Genomic DNA, 23138 nt, shown 5'->3' with positions numbered 1-23138 from the left:
CTCTTTCCTCTATTCTACCAGTCTTTCATGTGTTCATACACACACACACACAGACACACACACACACAGACACACACACACACATATATACACACACATATACACACATACATACATATATAATTAGTGCATTATAAATATGCATAAAGCTAAAATATATTTAGTTTAAAACTCAAAACAAAACTGAAAAAATTAATAAATTGGAAAATGATCTAAACAGACACCTCTCAAAAGAAGAAATACAACTGACCAACAAATATAAGAAAAAGTGTTCAACATCTCATCTTCTATTAGAATGACGATCAAGAATACAATACTAATAGGGGCCAGGGTTTTGGCTCTGTGTTAGAGCACTCGCCTAGCATGTGGGAGGCCCGGGGTTCGATCCTCAGTACCACATAGTGATAAATGAAGGTATTGTGTCCATCTACAACTATAAAAATATTAAAAAAGAATACAATAGTAATAAATGCTGGTGAAGATGTGGCAGAAAGATTAAATTATACACTGTTGGTAGGACTGCTAGTTACTACAAGCAGTCTGGAAAGCAGTATGGAGATTCCTCAAAAACTAAGAATAGACCCAGTTATCCTCTTCCACTCTAGCTAAAAGAACTAAAATCAATATATTATAGAGGTATAATCATACCAATATTTATAATACTGCAATTCACAAAAGCCAAGTTATGGAACAAGTCCAAGTGTCTATCAACAGATGAATGAATAAAGAAAATGTTGTATTTAAATATACAATGAGGCTTTACTCAGCCATAAAGAAAAATGTAATTAAGACATCGGCAGGTCGATGGATAGAGCAGCAGAACATCATGCAAAGTGAAATAAGCTAGACTCAGAAAATCAAGGGTCAAATATTTTATCTCATGCAGAAGACAGAGCAAACTGAGGGTTACAAAAAAGCAAAGGGATTCCATAAAAACAGGATACAGATCAATGGAGGAAAGGAAGGGAAACAATGGGGAGAGAGGAGGAGAGGAAAAGAGAGGAGTGGTGGAATGAAACTGGCCAAACTATCCTATGTATACCCTTTTATAGCTCTAAGTCATATTTTATATGTCCATTAATCTCTCTTCTAAACTATGAATGAAAGGGAAATAATCTCATTCTAGATTACAGACAGGAAACTGAACGAAGAGGAAAAAAAATACTTATCTAATAATGTTAATTTTAGATTTTTTCTTTTTTCTAATGTATTTTTTATTCTTTTTAGTTGTTCATAATACCAGGAGATACCTGATCTAATCCTGATCTAAAGCATGAAACACAACCCAATTCAGTACCCAGCACTCCCTGCCACCGCTCCCCTCCCTCTCTCCACTATTCCCCTTTAATCCATTTACAGTTTACTGTCTCCTCCTTTTATTTATGGTTTTCTGTTCGCTTTCTTCATTTTCAAGTCTATACACATTACAGAAGTATGTGTTGTAGTTTTTTTTGAAAACTACACTGTTTCTATTATGCTTGAAGATTACTATCCAACAGCTGGGGATGTGGCTCAAGACGTAGCGCGCTCGCCTGGCATGTGTGCCAGGTTCATCCTCAGCACCACATACAAAGAAGTTGTGTCCACTGAAAACTAAAAAATAAATATTAAATTCTCTCTCTCTCTCTCTCTCTCTCTTTAAAAAAAAGAAGGTTACTATGCTATGGCAAGATACAATTTAAGCCAATTAATTATAAAAAGTAATAGATAATAAAATATACAAATACTAAATTTTGACAATATATTATTTTACCACACTTTTAGCTTTAAACTGTTGCCCTGAGATGAAAAATATAGAGAAATTAAGGAAACACACCAATCATAATAAATTATTTTAAACCTTCAAGTTCATAACAAAAATATTATGTGACAGCTGAGAAGAGCAGAATTTAAACTCTCAAGTATCTTCCTTGCATTTAAACAAAACAAAATCAGATCTGACATGAAGAAATCAGTAAAACTACAATCGTGTCACTAGAGGTAACATATTTTGTGTTGGTGTGAGTAACATAAACTGTCAAAGTAAAACTATTGATTTTAAAATAGAGTTTGTCACTATATTACCTATTTTGCTGTAACATTTTAGTGCAATGCATTTACTTTTTTTAAAAGTATGTATTTGGAAGTAGTGGCAGAAATCCAGTTTACCCTAATAAAGTCATTTATTTTCCTCCAAATTGTGAAGTTATCTTTAGAGTTTTCCCTTTATCCATTTTTCTTTGGCAATCTGTTTTAAAGGTAGTAAAGCATAAAGCAGTAAAAGAAGCAATAATGGAGTAAGAGACACACAAAGTGATACTTAATGGATTGTCAGCTCATGAAGGCAATTCACATGCTGTAGCAAAATGAGTTCTATGCACAATATAATCAATACTTATTGTAGCATCTTTCCTGCTACATGCAATTTATCAGTAAACAGGATCTGTCACATCTCATAGGCCTTGGAAAGCTAGTTGCTCTCATGAGCAATATTTATTCTGCAACGATTTCATCACAGATGAATCTAATTTAACCCACTATGCCCCAGAATCTCATATATAGGATACCTATAAAAAGAAATTTAGCAACAAAATTGTGACTATTTACAACCATGTCTACCTGCCACATATATAGGATACGTAAAATCTTAAGCAATGAAGTTAACTTTACATTATTTTTGTTTCCAACAAAGTTAACTTTGTTGTTCAATATTTTAATGGGAAGTACACAAAATGATTTAAAATGCATTTGAGAATTGAATAAAAAATTATCTTCTTTGTTTTTTATGTTCCGACTTTCTTTTCCTTCGTCCTTCCCTCCCTATTTCTTCCTCATTCATTCACTCCTCCTTTTTGCCTTCTTCTTTTCTTTCCTCTTTATTTTCTCTTTTACTTCTTTGTTTTCCTTTCTACATTTTTCCTTTTTTCGTATAATTAAATTTAATGAATACCTATAGAAAGTTTTCATTTGACAAGTTACTATAGCTGCCTTTAATGTTATTTTTAAAAGTAGCATCCTTATTCGTACAAAACTAGCACAGAACTGACATTTAAGAAATAAATATAATAAACTATAATGCTTAAATTTGTAGCCATAATCTAGAATTCAGAAATTTTATGATTAATAATATATTGATATTATATGAAAATAGTATCATAAAATTAATAAAATAATTATAACAGTATATTCGTATTTTATAATATTAGCACAAAATATATCCATAGAATTGGTGATTGGTGTTTCTAGGATCTATGTGTATCTGGGTGCAGGTCTATAATTAACAATTTTAAATAATTATCTGTTAGGATTTAGAGCACAGTGTAATCGCAGCAAGCAAATATGGAAATAACTTTAAGAGTTGCTAATTGATGAGCTATCTCTTTGCAAGATCTCTCCAGTTTCTTCACTCTGATTTCAGATTCATGGTCCAATTCATCTGTGATTTCTCACACTAATTTGTTATTCTGTTTCTGCATCTATTAGGATCATAGCATGTGAAATACTCTATGGAACAAGCACGAATTTAACAAAACTGCCTACATTTATCTTCATACTGTGACACTTCTCATGTTATTCAAGAACTTCAGTCACATCACTGAGTCTGTCTTTAGTGACATTAGCTTAATTTTCATACTTGTAAGTAACATTTGGATAATTGGAATGTATTTTTCATCACTTATCACAGGTGCAGTATCTTGTTTGCTGCACCTGGCTTTATTGAGCTCCATAGGGGTTCAGAGAATGTAAATACAAATCCACCAGGCAAAGCAGAAGAGACTTGAGAAAGAAAAGAGAAATGCACACACACACACACTCACACAGCTAAGATGCATCTATAACTGGAATCCTAAAATACAATAAGAACAATTAAAATTGAAAAAAGATAATCAATAGCTGCCATTCTGACTGGAATGAGATAAAATTTTAGAGTAGTTTTGATTTGCATTTCTCCAATTGTTAGTGATAATGAACATTTTTTTCATATATTTGTTGATGGATTGTATATCATCTTCTGAGAAGTGTCTGTTCAGATCCTTGGCCCATTTATTGACTGGATTATTATTATTATTATTATTTTGGTGTTTAGCTTTTTGAGTTCTTTATATACCCTAGAGATTAGTGCTCTACCTGATGTGTGAGGGTTAAAAATTTGCTCCCAAGATGTAGGCTCTCTATTCACCTCACAGATTGTTTCTTTTGCCAAGAAGAAACTTTTTAGTTTGAATCTAAAAGAGAATGGCATTTGCAGGTAAATGGATGGAGTTAGAGAGGATAATGCTAAGTGAAGTTAGCCAATCTCAAAAAAAAAAAAAAGAAAAACATAGGTTTTCTCTGATATAAGGGGGCTGATTCATAGTGGGGTAGGGAGGGGGAGCATGGGAAGAATAGACGAACTCTAGATAGGGCAGAGGGGTAGGAAGGGAAAGGTTAGGGGCATGGGGTTAGAAATGATGGTGGAATGTGATGGACATTATCATCCAAAGTACATGTATGAAGACAGAAATTTGTGTGAATATACTTTGTATATAACCAGAGATACAAAAAAATTTGTGCTCTATATGTGTAATATGAATTGTTATGTATTCTGCTGTCACATATAAATTTTAAAAATTAATAATAAATAAAATAAAAAGATAACCAATAAAAAGACAATAAATATTTCTACTCTGGAAGACACTAAAGTGTAATATTAAATGGCTTATAAGTAAATCTATCAATGTATGTTCTTCCATACAAATAAGGAAAATTTGAATTATACTTAACAGTTTATAAATTAATATGTGAAAATTTAATTATTAGTATATAAAACATGAAATCACTTTAGTAACTCACTATGCAACCATTAAGGATATTACAAGATATCCTATATTTATGCTCGTTCTTCTGCTCTTCCTCTGTCATTTCAGGACTTCCATACCAACCCTATAATATCTAAGACTACCATAGTCAAAACAGCAATTAGAGAAATAAAATACAGAATAATACCCACAATGCAAGGTACATGAATAAAGGAATAAACTATGAAAATGTGTGAGCATTGAAGTTAAGTAGACAAACTATAGCATAAGCCTTAACAGAATTTCAAAAAAAGAAAAAGAAAGAAGCAAGAGAGAAGTCCTTCTATTAAAAAAATGTTAAGAATTTTCTAGAAATATAAGTAGAGTATTTTGAATGCAACACCATGTACTGGGAAGGAAAATTAAAACGATCTAACCATTGAATGCATTCAGCTGATCATGCATACATTCTGAAATGAAAAAAATATATTATGCTAGAAGATAGAAAGTGTGTATTTATTTAGAAAGAAATATCAATTATGCTGAGAATAGACTACTCTTGCCATAGAGACAATGCCAGAAAATTATGCAGTAAAATCTTTAAAACGCTTCAGGAAACTAAATATTAAGCTATAATTTTAATCCTGCTCTACTGTCTTTCAAAAATTAGTGGAAAATAAATAAGTTTCCATGTGAACACACAGTAGACTAGTCTGAAAGTGACAAACCATCACTAAAATAATTAACAAAGAATCTAACAGCACAAAGATAGATCAAGAAAAAATATTGTGGGGCTAAAAAGTACTTATATTTGTCACAGAAATGTAACACAAATATAACAGTAACACAAATTGATTTGTCCTAAAAATCTCAAAACTACTTTAGGCAATAATAAATCATTCTGAGTGTGACTGACTCTCTGTGTGTGACTGTACGTCCATGATTCATTAAGAAGTCAGGTTCCTTCTCTGTAACTTATGACTAGTGTGATAATTACCCGTATAACAATCTCCATAAACTTTTTGTGTTAAATTACAAAATATAGTTTCCATGTTTAGAACAATTTCTGACACACTCTAATAATTTTAAAAACAATCCCATATATTCCACTGGCTGAAGAAGCATCCATTTCCACTGGAAACATGGATTAGAATGCATTACCAACTTTACACAAGATTGCTTTACTATATATTTGCTTTTTGATCTTCAAGAATCATGTCTAGTTTCATTGATAAATATCCTAATATATGGAACCAGCAGTAGGAACAAAGTCATCTAAGAAGACCATAGATACAGTTTGAAGACTATTAATATGAATTTAAAATCTTGTTATAGAAGAGTTTGAAAATAATTCTATTCTTGTGCTTATTAATCTACTCAGTTATTCTGTGGCTAATTGTTAGCCATTTTCAATATTTCAGTGCTGATAATGGAAATAAAAGAATGACAAAGAAGGAACTTAAGATATATTAGAATTCTTTTTGTCAGCCTTCCTTGTTCTATATAGTTTATCTTAAGAACTCTACATTATTAATGTGATTCCATAGGAAGGAAACTGAAGCTCAGAAAAGGAACTACTACCAGAAAGAGGTAGAATGTGATTTGAAATGATGTCTAGATTTTTTTTAGAAGCCACAATCAAGAAAAGAAAAATATAGACACTTCAACAGCAAATAATTCTACAATCTGAAAGAATTCCATTTTCTATGGAACATTTTATGTACTTGCTAACTAATAAAGACCCAGCATCTCATCTAGCTGCATTTTAATAAACATAGTAATGGTTATTTAACTTGTAGTTACTCCATCATAATTATTTTTGCATGAATTGTTGTATAGTTTATTTTATGTTTCATAATCCTCTTTGTTCATAAAATACAGGAAGAGGCTAATGTGGCTATATAATTTTCTGCAACCAAAGGAGGAAAAACTGAGCAAGGTACTTATATGCCATAAACCAGACATGGGGCTCAGCATCTCTTTAGCAAAACAGATGAGGCAATGGTGTCTCTTAAGTGTTCCACTTACCCAGAAAGACAAATCCATAATCTAGTCTCAAAACCAATCAATTCTAGGGCAAAATTACTTACAATATTAGTGAATTAAATTCTCAAATTACATTAATGTTGGTATGTTATGTCCTCTTGAGTTTGTAGATAAATTATTGTTCTCCCTTTCTGTTTTTGATAATGAACTTAGGAAGGACATTTGACCTTTGGTTGGTACTCTGCACTCTTGGTCATTTTAGTGAAGAAGTATAACTTTCCAAAGAGCTGTTAAAATAACTATATTTACTTTCCTCAAGGATCCACAATAGAATATCTCGTGATTTTTCAAATGTGAGTACCTCATGTTGCTTCTAGCAACTAAATTTCCTGCCAAGGTTTTACTGTGAAGAAAAAGAAAATCATAGATTTCTTTTAAAAATTGGTGGGTGGAGAGAAATAATAATGTTATTTCAATTATATAATCAACTAAAGGGTTAGTGTTCCATTTTGGTGAAGTGGTAAAGAAGAAAAAATAAGCAAAAGGTTATTTCATTGTCTTTATAACTTTTTATAATCATAGAAAATAACAAGTCTCCTGAGATGTTTCTGGATCTTACAGATGTTTTGATTATTAATCTTTTTAAATTTATGTCTGAGATAACTGAAAGACATTTATTTTTTAAAGCTGAATCTGTTGCTTTTTAAATAAAATTTGAACTAGATAATACTAAAAATGAGTTGACATTCCCAGAAAGCACATTGCTTCAAAAATGAGTATTGGTTGTAGAATGCTTAGTCTCTTGATATTATGAAAGATTTAAAAATAAGTTAAAGACATTTTATTTTAAAAAATTGGTTGGGTACATTATGCAATAGCTCTTTAAAAATGTTAAAGAATTTTCACATGAAACATTTAATTTTACCCTCCTCACTAGAATTTTCTGATATGTGAATTAACATATGAATTACATATACAACAAATAAGTTGAGATTTAATTGTTTTTGCTACCTTGATCAAGTTACAGATGAAATCTTTAAAAAACCTTATTTAATTCACATAAATGGTTGATATTAATTCAAATAACTATTCCTGTTTTTCTATTTGTATAAAAATAATTGATGGTCAGCTTTATTATGCAATCCTCCTAAAGGGCAAATTTCCACTGTGTGATGCATTTATATACTCCTTTTGTTTCTAGATCAGTATTTTCTACATAGTAGAACCCAAAATTTCACATGAAATAAATCATTATATGCCCGTATATGTGTAGTGAGCTTTACACAACATAAAATCTAATGTTCTGACTAACCAGGTCAAAAGAAGAATGTTATTTTTTTAAACTATGAATTACTCAATAATGTTTCAGAAGTGTTGAATGTCCATTAAGTAGAAGAAATAAAGTTACAGAATGTTAATAAAAGTCTCTATGCCATATCTAAAAAACAGTCAAGAAAACTTTAGAATGTGTTTTAACAAGTAAAGACAATTTTAATGGATGAATAATAATAGTAAAAGATAACTAAGTTAATAAGCAACACTTATTAAAAATACAATATAAAGCACTAAGATTCAAATTACAGTTAAACTTTTAATTTCCCACCCTGATATCACGCATTTTATGGTAAATACTTTTACAAAAGAGTTTAAATTGCTCTTTGGATTATTTGCCTTTCTATATCTTCAACGTAATAAACATGCGAAAGGTAAATGCATTTTCTTTATAACTAAAACCAAAATTCATATGTAGTTAACAAAAATTATGTTCCATGAAATTATTGTGTAGGACTATTTTCTAGATGACCAGTTTTCTGCAATTCAATTTTTGTAGCAATGTGTTTTGTAAACAAACACTTTGCTCAGTTAAGATACCCTAAAAATTAAATTCTGATACTGATGCAAAGAGAATTATGACTACATTCCCCATGCACATGCACAAAATGATAAGCCTACTGTAAATGCAAAATTAATGTCTTAAGTTAATTTGCCTCCCTCACCTCTAGCTAATTAGCAAAAATTAAACTTTGTGCTAATCTGCATGAGAAGGTATATACAATTTGGAAACTGAGAATTTTTGGTGATCATGAGAAAACATATTCATACAAGTGGTGCAAATACAAAATTACCACAAAATCATTTTAGCAGTATTTAAAAGTATTACACATTATGATTACAATAGAGAGTGTAAGGAAATATTTTATCTTGGTTATTCATTATGTTTGTTTGCACATGTTGTTTCTAATGAATCTTACTAGCTAAAGATTTAGAATACATGGATTTTGAATCTGGTGTAATCCATTAGCATGATGGACACAAGATGTGATATACTTCTTAGTAAATTTTGTGTGCTTTGAAATGAACCTGTCTTCCTAGCTTCTGATGTATTTTGACACTAGTTAAAATAACTATTTTGAGGAAATCAATTGACATAAAGTATTAAATCGCTAATAAAATCAATATTTGCATTGAATTATGTTTACTCATGCACTAAAATTGCTCTATGTATGATTTTAATTGGATAAAGGAAACAATTGAAAATAAACAGTATGCTGTTTCAAATGTACACATTCCCTTGGGAAAATAATCACAATAGGCAGGATTTTGGCCCCTGTGATTTCCACTTCTTGGTATTACTCCCATGCTTATGTTACATGGCAAAGCGAGGTTGCAGATGTAACTAATTATACCCATCTATTAAAAATAGCAAAATTATTATGGATTATCTGGGTGTTAACAGTGTAATTCCATGATGCAAAATGAAATTTTATATATACAAGAGAGAGGCAAAATAGAAAGTGAAAGAAATGTGATAGAGGTAGAAATCAGAGAAATTCATAGCACAGGAGGGAATCATGCAGATTGCTTTATCTGGTTTGAAAATGGAGACTGGACATCTGAGAAACAAATACAAGAATACAAGTCAGCTCTCAGAGCAGAGAGTGGCCCCTGGAGCACTGTCAACAAGGAAATAAGGATCTCAATCCTACTGACTCAAAGAATCTAAATCAGTGAACAACTTGAAAATGCTTGCAAGCAGATTTTTCAATCTCAAATTCTCCACTAAGAGATGAGCACTTCTGATTGACTCTGGTTCTGTGAGACACTAAAGAGAGAATATAGCTATGCAGCATCAGAATGTAGAACTATGGAAATTGTGTAATAAATGTGAATCATTTCAAGTTGCCAAATGTATTGCTGTACAGTAAGAGAAAACTAATATAGTAACTCAAGTCAATATCCCCAAATCCATCTTTGAGTTCTTTCTATTGGTGAGCTGTTTAGGTCAAGAGAGTGAATTTCTTTTTCTTCAAAGAAACTTGAGATGGAAGTACAGAGGTATCAGATTCCACACAAGAGGTAGATTCCTATGCATTATAGTTTCCTCATAGTAAGCTTTGTGATCATAACATATTACATAAAAGCAGCAAGCATAAAATGAAAATAAACTGAACATTTAATGTTATTCATACAAAATAATAAAAAAGAAATATTTTAGATAATTTTCTTTGTGCTGAAAGTAAGTTTGTTATTTAAAATCAGTCAATATAATGAAATATTAGAGGATTAAAAGTATGCGTAATGGATTGGGAATAAGTTTATCAATCTTCCAAACAATTTCAGATCAGAATTATTATTTAAATTTATATTTAGAGGGCTGAGGTTGTGGCTCAGTGGTAGAGTGCTCACCAAACATTTGTGAGGGTTCAATCCTCAGCACCACATAAAAATAAATAAATAAATATTGAAGGTATTATGTCCCAATACAACTAAAAAATAAAAAAAAATGAAATTACATTTAGAAATAGGAAGACTATTTAGATTCACTTGCCATGTAACTGTATTGATTTGCTTGTATTTTAATTGATTTACTTAGGCTTTATGAATCATTGAATATTTTAAAAATTCAAACACCGATAGAAATATTGTTATTCATCTCTGATTTATTTCATTAGCATTTTTCAAACCTAAATGAACATCCTAAAAAATGAGGTAGACAAGAAAAAAAAAAACATGCCCTACACAAAGATCTTTAAATATGTTCCTTGAGACAAAATATATCTTCAAATTTGTCAAACTGCTTTGTGACCTCTTTAGCTATTTCTAAATCTTCTGGAAAAAGTTTTCTTGGCAATGTCTTACACATTCTCTAGTTCCATATGTATTCTCTGTATGTTGAAGATTGTTGAATTAAGTAGTGAAGGATACTGAGATTAACGCCTCCAAGATAAAACACCCTTTCATCTCCATTTTATAGTGTGTGATGTCTATCTAAGGCAGAGAACAAAGGAGTAGTAACATGTATGCATTTGCCACCTGACAAAGAAATGCATGCATCAAAATACCCATGGAGTTGTGCCTTAACCACTGATCTTCATTCAAACTCAATGTAGTTTCCAGTTAACAAGTAATATTTTATATTCAATACATGTGAAGTATTAATTGTACATCTCTATATGAATATATATACACACATATATATATACTTTTAATATATATATATTCATATATTACATATATATATACACATACATACATATATATTCTCTTTTTCCACTAAGATCTGAGAAAGATTCAAAGAAAAGCTTGGGGTTTTGAGAGTTCATTAAAAAAACAGATTCAAGCCAGAAGATAAACAGTAATTTTCCTTACCTAATGTCTGAGTTTCATTCATTTCATTCATTATTTTCTTTTTCAAAAACAACATTCTGATGCTTTGTTTTCTACCAGTTCAATTATGATATGCAGTGAATGAGGACAGCCATCACTGTGTTGTGTCTACTGTGTGGCAGAAGTCATCATGACAAGACGTTGGAGGACATAAGGCAGACAGCAATCCCTAACTTTACCTGGTATTAAAAGACACCTTATATGTGCCTCACCTAGGTTGTAGCATCAAAAATAATACTGAATTTGGGCAACTGTTACTATTTAGTTTAAAATATGTTGCAAGTAGTCTGAACTCATGAAAGATGATTTGTTCCTGTTTTCATTAGAAAAGAGCTGGGAGGCTATACTACAAAGAGGAGAAGTGAAAATAAAGACATATATAGGTAAAGAAGTGTAGGCAGACTAATAAAGATGGAATGTATCCCTATATTCTCAGGATCCAGGTACTTTTTCCTGAAAACAATTGGACTTAATGCCTTGTCCTTCCAAATATACTTATTTTGAACCTCATTTTATCAAGATCCTATTTTTTGACATCTATTTTAATAAACATATCTAATAAAGTATATCAGTATTTTAATCTATTTGAGTAACCTTCACCATTTTAAGAAAAGCCTCCAACCAGAGTTTTGAGACTCATGTGATAAATACATTACCAATGGTTGGTATCAAAAGAAGAAAGGAAACACATTAAATCTAAAAAATACCTACAATCTTATTCAGGATCTGAAAATGTTTTGAGAATAAACAGCACACACACACACAAAAAAAAAAAAACCTGAACATAAAATGTGATCTTTTGGGCTATGGTTGTGGTTCAGCAGTAAAATAAATAAATAAATAAAGGTATTGTGTCCAATTACAACTAAAAAATAAGTATTAAAAAAATGTAACTTGTTATTGAAATCAATATCAAACAAAACAAAGGGAAGGAAAGCACAAAAAAAGAAAAATTTGGAACCATTGAGATATAGGTAGATAATCGATCATAATTACATACACAGATGATACATAAAGATGGTATATTAGAACAAATACTACATCAATGTTAAATACTTACAATGCGTTCATTTACAGTTACTTCTCTGAATGATCACAATTTTGGGGATAGATATTATAATATTTAAGGATGAGCCAGGTGTGGTGGAAGAAGCCTGTAATCTCAGTGACTGGGGAGGCTGAGACAGGAAGATTGCAAGTTCAAAGCCAGCCTCAGCAAAAGTGAGGTTCTAAGCAATCCAGTGAGACCCTGTCTCTAAATAAAATAAAAAATAGGGCCGGCGATGTGACTCAGTGACTCAGTGTTGAGTGCTCCTGAGTTCAATCCCCAGTGCCAAAAATAAATAAATAAATAAATAAGGATGAAGTATATGAAGTTTTTTTCAAATGGTTCTGCCCATAAACACATATAGATTATACATATATATAATATATATTTTATAATATATAATATATATTCATTAATATTTTCCTACCTTTGTTCAAATCCTCTCTCTCTGAGAGAGAGAGAGAGAGAGAGAGAGAGAGAGAGAGAGAATTTGAACAAAGGTAGGAAAATATTAATGACTGGATGATCTAGGTTAAGGTATGTGAAAGTCTCTTGTATTAATCAGGTAACTTTATTGGTAACTTCAAAGCTTTTCAAAATAAAACTTTCGGAAATGAATAAAATATATACTAGACAAATTTTCTACGTGTATCATTCTAAATCGTTGTCATAATGTTTTTAAATGTTATAATATTAAAAATGAATTGAAACGATTATGAATTAAATGTTTTCCCATGTATGTTTTTTCCCCTGGTGGGTTTGGTACTAGTTTACAGAGAAGTTATTCACTTCTGTATGTTGATATCTTGTGCTGCTACTTTTCTGGTAGAGTTTCATGGGTCTTCTAAGTACAGAAACATATCATTTGCAAACATAGATAATTTGACTCCTCTTTTTACTTGTATACCTTCAATTTCTTTTACTTGTATACCTTTAATTTCTTTCTCATGACTAATTTCTCTGGCTAAAATTTTAAGAATTATATTAAATAAGAATGGTGAGTGGATATTCTGGTCTTGTTTCTTATTTTAAGGAAAATGCTTTAAGCATTCCTCATTCAGTATGATTATTGGCTTGGTTTGTCACATGGCTTTATTATATTGAGATAAGTTTTTTGCATCCCTTTTTCATCATTGTTTTAGCAGAAATATGTAGTGAGTTATGTCACTTTTCTGCATCTATGGAGATGAACATCTGACTTTTATTCTTAATTATATTTATGTGATGAATTGCATGTATTGATTTGCATATGTTGAACCAACTTGCATTCCTGGAACGTAACCAAGTTGATTATGTTGTGCGATCTTCTTAATATATTTTTAAATGTAGATTATTAATATTTTATTAAGAAAATTTACATTTATGTTCATCAGAGGTATTGGCCCATGATTGTCTTTCTTTTCTTTCTTTCTTTTTTTCTTTCTTTCATGTTGTCCTTCCCTAGTGGTGATATCAAAGTAATGTTGGTTTCACAGAATGAATTTGGGAAGGGTTCCTTCCCTTAATTCTTTGGTATAGTTCAAGAATTGCCATGTATGTCTTCTTGAAAATCTTGGTAAAATTCAGCAGTGGGGGCATTAGTCCTGAGTCTCTCTTTTGCTGGGAGCCTTTTGTTGTTGTTATTGTTGTTACTGATCCAACAAACTTATTGCTTGTTTATTGGTCTATTCAGACATGTTATATACTCAGAGTTTAGTTTTAATAGGTTATATTGCATCTATTTTATCCATTTCTTCTACATTTTCTAATTTGTTAGGGTATAGTTGTCCAAATTAGCCTTCAAATATCTTTTGAGATATTTGATTCTGTGACATTAGTTATAACGTATTTTTCATGTCTGATTCCATTTAATTAGATCTTCTCTCCTTTTTCCCTCATAGACCAGCTAAGACTCTTTTGATAATTTTTCATTTTTTCAGAATGCCAATTCTACTTTATATATTTCTACTTTATTTATTTTTGTTCTAATCATCATTATTTCTTTCCTTCTACTAATTTGGAGTTTGGTTGGTTCATGATTTTCTAGGCCCTTCAGTTGTATCATTGTTACTTGTTTAAAAATCTTTCCTTTTTTTTTTTTAATGTGAGTATGTATTGCTTTGAATTTACTTCCTAGGGCAGTTTTTTCCTGTATCCTTAAATTTTCATATTATGGTCTTCCATTTTCAATTGCTGGATTTTTTTTAAAGTTTCTTTTTTTTTGATTTCTGCAATAATCCATTTACTTTCAAAAGTGGGTTATTCAGTCTCCCTGTATTTGTATAATATATAAAATATTTTTGTCTCTATTTCCTGTTTCAATTTCTAATTTTGTTCCAATTTGGCCAGAAAACATACAATATGTGGTTAATTTTTTATCTGTTCACACTTTTTTTATGGTCCAGTAGATGGTCTATTGAAGAGAATCTATATGTTGAAGGAAGGAATGTATGTATATTCTACATTGATGAAATGTTCTATAAAATGCATGTGAAGTTCATTTGATCTGTAGTAGAGTTTAACTCTGGCATTTGTTTTTTTTTTTTGTCTGGATTATGTGTTCATTGATGAAAGTTGGGTACTGAACTAGGTCACTATTATCATATTTCAGCCTATCACTTACTGTAGATTTAATAGCATTTTCTTTATAACATTGGGTTCTCTGATATTATTCCCATATAAGTTTTCAGTATATGAGAACAATATTAATAATTATATCTTCTTATTGAATTGATTCCTGGAGTAATATATAGTAAACATTGTCTTATCTTGAAGTTCATTTTGTCTGATATAAGTCTAGCTATCCTTACTTCCTTGAAGTCTCCATTTGCATGGAACATATTTTCTCCATTGTTTTGTTTTCAGTAAATTAATTCAGTAAAGCTTCAGGACACAAATCAGTACACAAAAATTAGTAATTTTTTATACTAGTAGTAAACTCTCTGAGAAATCAACAATAAAAGTCATTGAACCATAATGACTATAATAAAATATCTTAGAATAAATTTAACCAAGAAAGCAAAAGAAATCTACAATGAAAATTACAAATGCCTCTAAAATGATAAAATAAATTGAAAACACATAAAAATATCAGAAAGACCTCCTATGTTCATGAATCAGAAAAATTAATATTTTTAAATGTCCACCCTACCTGAAGGAATTCACGGAATCAATGTAATCCTTACCAAAATAACCATGGCATTATTCAATGTAATACTAAAATTCACATGGAAGTAAAGAATCCCAAATACCAAATCAATCTGGAGCAAAAAGAGCACAAAGTTGGAGGAATTCCAACGCCTGATTTCAAGATTAGATACTACAGTTCCGTCCTAGCTGAAGAGCAAAGATCTGCTGGCAGCCTAAATCTCACCAACAATTCAGGGGTTTTTAGAACTTTGGCTATCAAAATAGGCAGAATTTTCCTTGATCATATTGTTGGTACCCTCTCTGTTTTCTTGTGCAAACTGTAACACAATCCTGACTAACAGCTCAGATCTCATCTTCACTTGGTTCACAGGCGCCGTGGGTAGAATGTTTCTTTTTAACAAGGTAGTTAACCTACAGTACAGTGAAGTTCAAGATTGGGTCAGGCTCAATGGGTGACACATGATTTGTAATGTGATCTGCAAAAACTGCAAGAGCAAACTCGGATGGATCTGAGTTTGCTACTGAAGACAGCCAGCATTATAAGAAAGGCCATGTGATCCTGGAACACGTTCTAGTTCCAGAGATTGAGAGCTTTGAGGAGAAGGTACCATCTGATAACTCTTGAAGAAAAAGAGATAAATCCATCTGTTCTCAGGTCCCCTTCACTGAAAACAAAAATCTACTTACACACACTGTCTTCTTAGCATCAGAGTTGGATTCGTGAACTGCAGAACAGAAGTTGTGAGAACGTTAAGTTGGAACCTGTCCTTCCTTCTTTCCTTCCTTCCTTCCTTCCTTCCTTCCTTCCTTCCTTCCTTCCTTCTTTCCTTCCTTCCTTCTTTTTAATTTTGTATTTTCCAACCAGCAGTGTGTACAGAGAATACTATGCAGTTGCTTTTAGTTTTTTCCTCCTGTGTTTACATCTTGAGGCTGAAGAGTCTCTGCAGCTATATGGTGGGCTATGTGGAGAAAAAAATCTGGGCTATTAGAGTTGAAAAAGTGTGTTTTATGTAAATTTTGAATGGAGAATATATCAAGAGCATGTTTTTAAAACTTATTTGGGTTTCATTTTAAAACTTTTTTTTTTTTAACTCAGTGATTTCAATTGATTTGCTGGCTTCAGAGATGCGAAATCTAAGCTCAGCATTAAAGACTCAGGGTTAGCCTGGCTTGTTCTGGCCCATGTGTTGGAGATGAACCCTAGCACCAGAAGCCATTCTTCCTTGTCAGTCTTGACCTGAAGATGTCACCATTCCTACTCACTTGTCACCACATAACTGGTGTTGATTGGAAACATTTTCTGAAATGAGGCAGAACTGATGGGTTATCTTTTTCCATGTAACTTAAGCATAGTGATATAAATAAAATAATAGTTGGGGGGAGGGGAAAGACGCACTACAGAATCACAGTCACCAAAACAGCATGATACTGCCATAAAAGCATACACAGATCCATAGAACAGATTAGAGATACCATACTCAGAGTGATAGATTCCCTAGATTTTCAGAATTATTTCAAAAAAGTACCACAATCACACATTTAAGTAAATATATCCTCATTAAAATGCTTGAAGTACATAGGAGTCAACTAATGGTTTATTATCTAACTGAAAGTTCTCCAGGGTTCTGCCTCAAGAATGAATTATTAAATGTGTTCAGTTCTTAAATTTTTAGTATTTGTTTTAAATAAGTATACAACAGAGTTAATTTTTTAAATATTTTTTAAAAATTTTATTGTATTTTTTCATTTGTTCTAATTAGTTATACATGAAAGTAGAATATACTTTGATACATTATACTTAAATGAAGTATAATTTATAATTCTTCTGGTTGTACATGATGTAGAATCACACTGGTCTTGTAGTCACATATGTACACAAGCTAATAATGTCACATTCATTCGATTTTCCTTCTTACCTCCATATCCCCTTCCTTCATTTCACTCCCTTCTACTTAATCCAAAGTAACTCTATCCTTCCCTAGACCCCCCCACCCCATTACTTTATTGTGAATTAGCCTCTGCATTTCCGAGAAAATATTTGGCCTTTGGTTTTATGGGATTGGCTTATTTTGCTTAGCATGATATTTGCCAGCTCCCTCCATTTTCTGGCAAATGCCATAATTTCATTCTTATTTAGGCTGAGTAATAGTTCATTGTGTATATATACCACCTTTTCTTTATCCATTCATCTTTCAAGTAATTTCAAATTACATGCAGGACTACAGAAGAGAGTTAAAACATACTGGTTGAACAATGGTTTCAACATATTATGTTGAAGCAATACTGATTAGTTAGAACACCTAATAAGTATGTTTCATAAAAAAATAATAATTTTGTTCCATCTTTGATTTAAAATTAAATAGCTGCTTTTACTTGTTGTCTACTGATTCATTCTAAACTTGAATGGAAGATTTAACTGATTTTTAATAGAGGACATAGGATCCCTTGCATACATGTGGAAGAAATTCTACCATATAAATATTACTCAAAATAGAGTAATCAAAGTGATAGCTCTAAAAATCATGCCAAGGTGATATCAGTTTAAACTCAGTATCTATTAAGGACTTGCTAGATTCTGGTGCCTCTGTTTACTCACTCTTTAACAAGAATTCAAGGTGTCTCAAGAGGCTTTTTCTGGACAGCTCAGGTGTAACAATTATTCTTGTGTATTACACATTTTATGCTTGTATCTTTTACTTGTGTTTGAGAACACAAATAGGTTGGTTGTTCTTTCTAGGACATTTGGCATGTTGTAAGAGATTAGTAGAAGATTATTTAAAATAGAATAATTGTGTTTGGGACTTAGTCCGTTCACTAAGTTTGTAGTATGGGGACGGAAAGGAGAAAAGAGTCATTGTAAAATTTTCATCAAATATTGAAAGAGTGGAAGAACCTGTGGACTTGTTTTGTTTCCAGAAAGTTTAATAAGACAAATCTATGATTGATTATAGGTAGATAGATCTTTATCTAACATTTCTCAATATCTTTAAAAACAACTTTCAGAAATCATATAGAACAGATTAGATAAAGAATGCCTGGTTTAACATTCTGTTTACAAGTAGGGACATTTAGACTCTGACTATGTAAATTTGGAAATAATTTACCTATTTGCCACATGTAGACTAAATGTATACTGAATTTAAAAAATTCTTAAACAAATTGAATTTACAAGTCAACAAAGAAATTGACCTAATCACCCTCACCCTCACCCCTCCCATTTACTTTTGTTTTTATTTTTTGTGGTACTGGTGATCAAACCCAAGAACATGCTTCTAAGAGACATTCTCAGTCCTGTTTTTATTTTGAGATGGGATCTCACTAAGTTGTGGAAACTGGGCTTGAACTTGCTATTCTTCTGCCTCAGCCTCCTGAGTCACTGGGATTACATGTGTATGATATCATACCTCACTGACTTACTCATTTTTAAAGATTCTGAAGTGGATACATTTTCTCCTGCTCATTTCTGTTCCTGGAAAGACATTAGACCTGCAAATTACTAATTAAGCACTTGGTAACCTGGAGGTGTTTCTTTATGTACTTTCTATGTGTTATCTATTCATTCAGTTTTATGCTCAACTACATATATATGTAATATGATGATTAAATGCTAAAAGGTGGTAATGTTAAGCTGTATGTATGTAAAGAATATATTTTTTTCCACAGGTTATCAAGGAAGACACCTTATAGCCAGCCAGTCCTGGGTTTTGTTATTATATCACCTCCTGATTTATAACTTTGCTTTCAGAAATTTATATACAAACACACATATATGCCTTGATGGATATATTTAAAATCTCAATTAACTGAGAATAATAAGATTCATATTACAATAAGATTTATATCATAATGTATTTTATAAAGTCTCCAACCATATAGTAGTTGTTTGATAAATGTCAAATATTATTATTATTATTGGTATTAGTACTGAGAAAAACATATACAAATGAACAATGGCTAAACCCTATAAGACAACAGAATTCTAAATGCAATCTCTGCAACAGCCAGTCCAGCAAGCCATACCTCCAGCTCTGCAACAATCAGCCCAATATATGCAGGGCTGAATCAATGATTGCCAATTTCCTTAGGTTTTGCCTTTGTTTCCAACTCAGGAGAAACCAGGAAAAGCCAAATACTCTCCCCCAAAGAAACATAGTTTCTTAATTTGAACCTGATTATCGGTTCCTATGTGTTTAGCAGTATTGGTATTATCAGATCATTACTTTATCTCATTCTTTTGGGATAGTTTGTGTTATACTATCTGGAGGACATTTGTTTTGGGGGAGTGCTGGGAATTGAACCAAAGTACTTACTCAAGCTGCACAAGCACTTACTACAAGCTGTATCCCCAGCTGTATGGCTGTCTGAAAGTGCTGATTTTCATAAGGAAATGTCTAAGAATTCAAGCAAAGAACCTCTGCACCTGCTCTCTGGGCTTTCAGAGAGAAACTAGTTTGAAGTTCTTATAGGACCAGTGTCCATTCAGATGAATTTTGCTGTAGATCACTCATAATACAATTATATTCTCCTCTCCTCACTTTCCTCTCCTTGCCTCACCCCTCACCTTGCCTCTCTTCCTGCCCTGAAATTTAGGTTTCAATCCTCAGAGAGCATTAACTCTTACTTTTCAACTTCTAGGAAATACAGATTGTCAGGTTTGCTCTTGGACAGAGTTAGATGCCAGGTTAGTGAGTCAGTTTATGAAGTGCAATAGCATTAATTTCAACCAACCATTGTCAGTTCTTACAGAGCAAATCTAAACTTTCTTCACCTATTTGGTCTCAGTCTATTCACAAAAGATATAATTCATTTGGGCCTGTGTGACCTAGAAATGGTACACATTGTTAGAAATCTCAGGTGGTAAATCCTGTATTACAAAAAGCCAAATGAAGTTACCCTCAAAGGGATCTCCAGAATCACTCCTTCCTAGTGAAAGAATGAAGGAAAGAAGGGAGGGAGGGGTGCAAAGTCTCTTTACAGAAATGGCTTAAACATTTACAATGAAAAACAAATGAATCAAATTCAATCACATATGGAAAGAAAGTATGAAACTTATGAAGATTTTCAGGGTAGATTAAAAAATGCTTTTCAATGGCATTCAGGAATTAAAGGCCTCAATGTTTAATGTCAGCGTCTCATCTTATTTTTTAAATGAACTCAAACCTGAAATCAGAGATCTGATTAGAATATGAAAATTAGAATGAGAATCTGCTTCTTTACCTCAGCTACAACACTTGACATAATATTTTGAAAGGACTCTACAAAAGCAGAACAAGACCCCTAATAAATTTATATTCCTTCCCCCAATAGATCATCCAGGACACCTATAGATAATGAAGACTGAAGGGACACTGAATAAAAGACATCATCCTATATCAATAAAACAAAGATCAAGATGGAGAGAAATGTCTCAATTTAGAATGGTAAGCATGTTTTAAGAAAAGAAAACAAATGTGATATGTGCCTTAACTTGAACACTTAACATGAACTAACTATAAATATTGATGTTCAACCTTATAAATTCCTGGTAGATGTGGGAACACTACTCCTTCTCAATTAAAGTCAGTCACCCTTGCTCAGAATCATCCTAGAAGTAATCATGAAGCTCTTTGGGTGTGTGTTTGTTTGCTTTTGTGAGATGGTAGGTATTTTAAATATCCCACAATTCTTCCTTATTTGTAATCTTAGGGCTCAAAATAAGAAAATATTCTTCCAAGCTGTGTGATACTACTTCTATAAATCAAATAGGAAATGTTTTACTTTGCAAATGGAATTGTAACATTATATGCCTCCTGCAAGGTTTGTTAAGGTTCCAAAAGGAATATATAAGTATAATTTGTGTGTGCTGTGCATATATTTTTACCTTTGCCATTATATTTAATACATTCCACAGTTATTGATCTTGACATCATAACTTTCACTTTATGGGTAAAAAAAATACTACTAATATAGGAAAAATTAATTACAAAAGAACCCACTAAAGTTCAGAAATCTAAATAATTAACTAATAAATATTTAATTATTTGTAGGATAGCAATATATATCTAATTCCTAGTGTGATTTTTTTTAAATTGCTTTTCATCTATGAAAATTTTACCTTCAAGTTTTCCACAAACCAACACTTATTATCCACCCTTCATGGTTCTTTTTCTATTTTTGTTCATCTTTATGATAACTATTAGGACAAAACATGCTTACTCTAATGATATTCTTAGACTGTCACAAATAGTAAAAACTGCCCTTAATCATGCTGCCTGCTTGATGCCATACAAAGCCTGATTTCTGTGATTAAATACAACAATAACAACAACAACAAAATCCTCTGGAAAACCCCATTCTCATCAAATGAAACCAGAGGGAATTGCATCTGCTTGAACTTACATCTACAGATTAGATTGAATAAATCAATCAATTGGACACTTTCTTCCAGAAAAAAAAAAAAAAAAACAACCAATTCTAGAATATTAATCAGACCCGTAAATAATGCTAAATTCAAAAAAATTTCACCGACATTCGCCAAAACCTTTCCACCTGGTACACATTAATAGAGATTCAGATAGATAACCAAGCCACTCTAAAGATTTGGATGAGACCTCATGCTGTGAACCATTCTCTTTTTCTGTATCTTCATATTCTCCTGTCCTGTACTCCTTTGGCAATCTAACCTTGTTTTCCTCAGGGTAACACCTCATGGTCTTTAGCAACTGCATTCTGAGACAGGTGCACAGAACTACAATTTAGTAAGACTGAAATTGGTCAAGCAAAAATGAGCTCCAAATTGAGATACTCTTGATTTTACTGTTCTTGGAAGAATAAGTGACTTGTTTATGCATACAAGCAGAGGAACAGTCCAAATGTGAGACTCATATAAATAGGGAAATCTATAAGAATTATAACACTAACTCTTTGGGTGTGCGTTTATTTTCTTTTGTGAGATGGGGTCTCCCTAAGTTGCCCAGGCTATCCTTGAACTTGTGATCATTCTGCCTAGGACTCCAAGTAGCTGAGATTATAGACATATGCCACCCCCCCAACTATATTTCATTATCTCTTACAGAAGCTATTAATAGTACCACCTTTGCCACAGGTAGAATCTGATTTACTCTCAGCTTAGCGGAATAATAGAGATATACAGTCATATTGCTCTAGATTTCCTGTTGGCTAGTGATGGCATTTGTGCCATTGCAAATACTTCTTTGTTGAACTTAGCTAAATGAAATAGGCAAGGTAGATCACCTTGAGAATAAAGTTAGCTGTCACACTAGGATTGGTCCTCACAATCTGTGAAATTTGTTCTCTTGACCATTTAGATTCCTACTCCAAAGCGCTTTACAGGGATGATAATTGTTCTTGTTTTGACATAGTGATTGTGACTCTGCTTCACTTCATTCTGTCCAGAATCAACATGCTTCTTTGCAGCTGTTTTCAAATGATTATAATGAGGAGAATGCAAAAAGAAATTCATCACAAAGTTCTCATGATATTTTTCAATAGAGGCAACTGAATGCCTAACCAGCAATAATCTGTATACATAGATTTCCTTGAATTGATCA

General features: G+C 31.9%; 1 protein-coding gene and 1 pseudogene across 1 annotated transcript in view; one reads left to right on the top strand and one right to left on the bottom strand.

The window, feature by feature from the left end:
• The window catches only part of Znf804a (zinc finger protein 804A), a 304351-nt gene that overhangs the window by 234488 nt on the left and 46725 nt on the right, over window positions 1-23138 (bottom strand). The window lies entirely within an intron of this gene.
• Window positions 15666-16213, top strand: LOC124094623 (protein yippee-like 5; annotated as a pseudogene).

This window comes from Marmota monax, unplaced genomic scaffold (genome assembly GCF_021218885.2).
Source record: "Marmota monax isolate L192 unplaced genomic scaffold, Marmota_monax_Labrador192_F-V1.1 WCK01_AAM20220418_F8-fsc00007, whole genome shotgun sequence".
In the NCBI taxonomy this organism is placed as follows: Eukaryota; Metazoa; Chordata; class Mammalia; order Rodentia; family Sciuridae; genus Marmota; species Marmota monax.
This window is presented reverse-complemented; position numbering and strand designations above follow the sequence as displayed.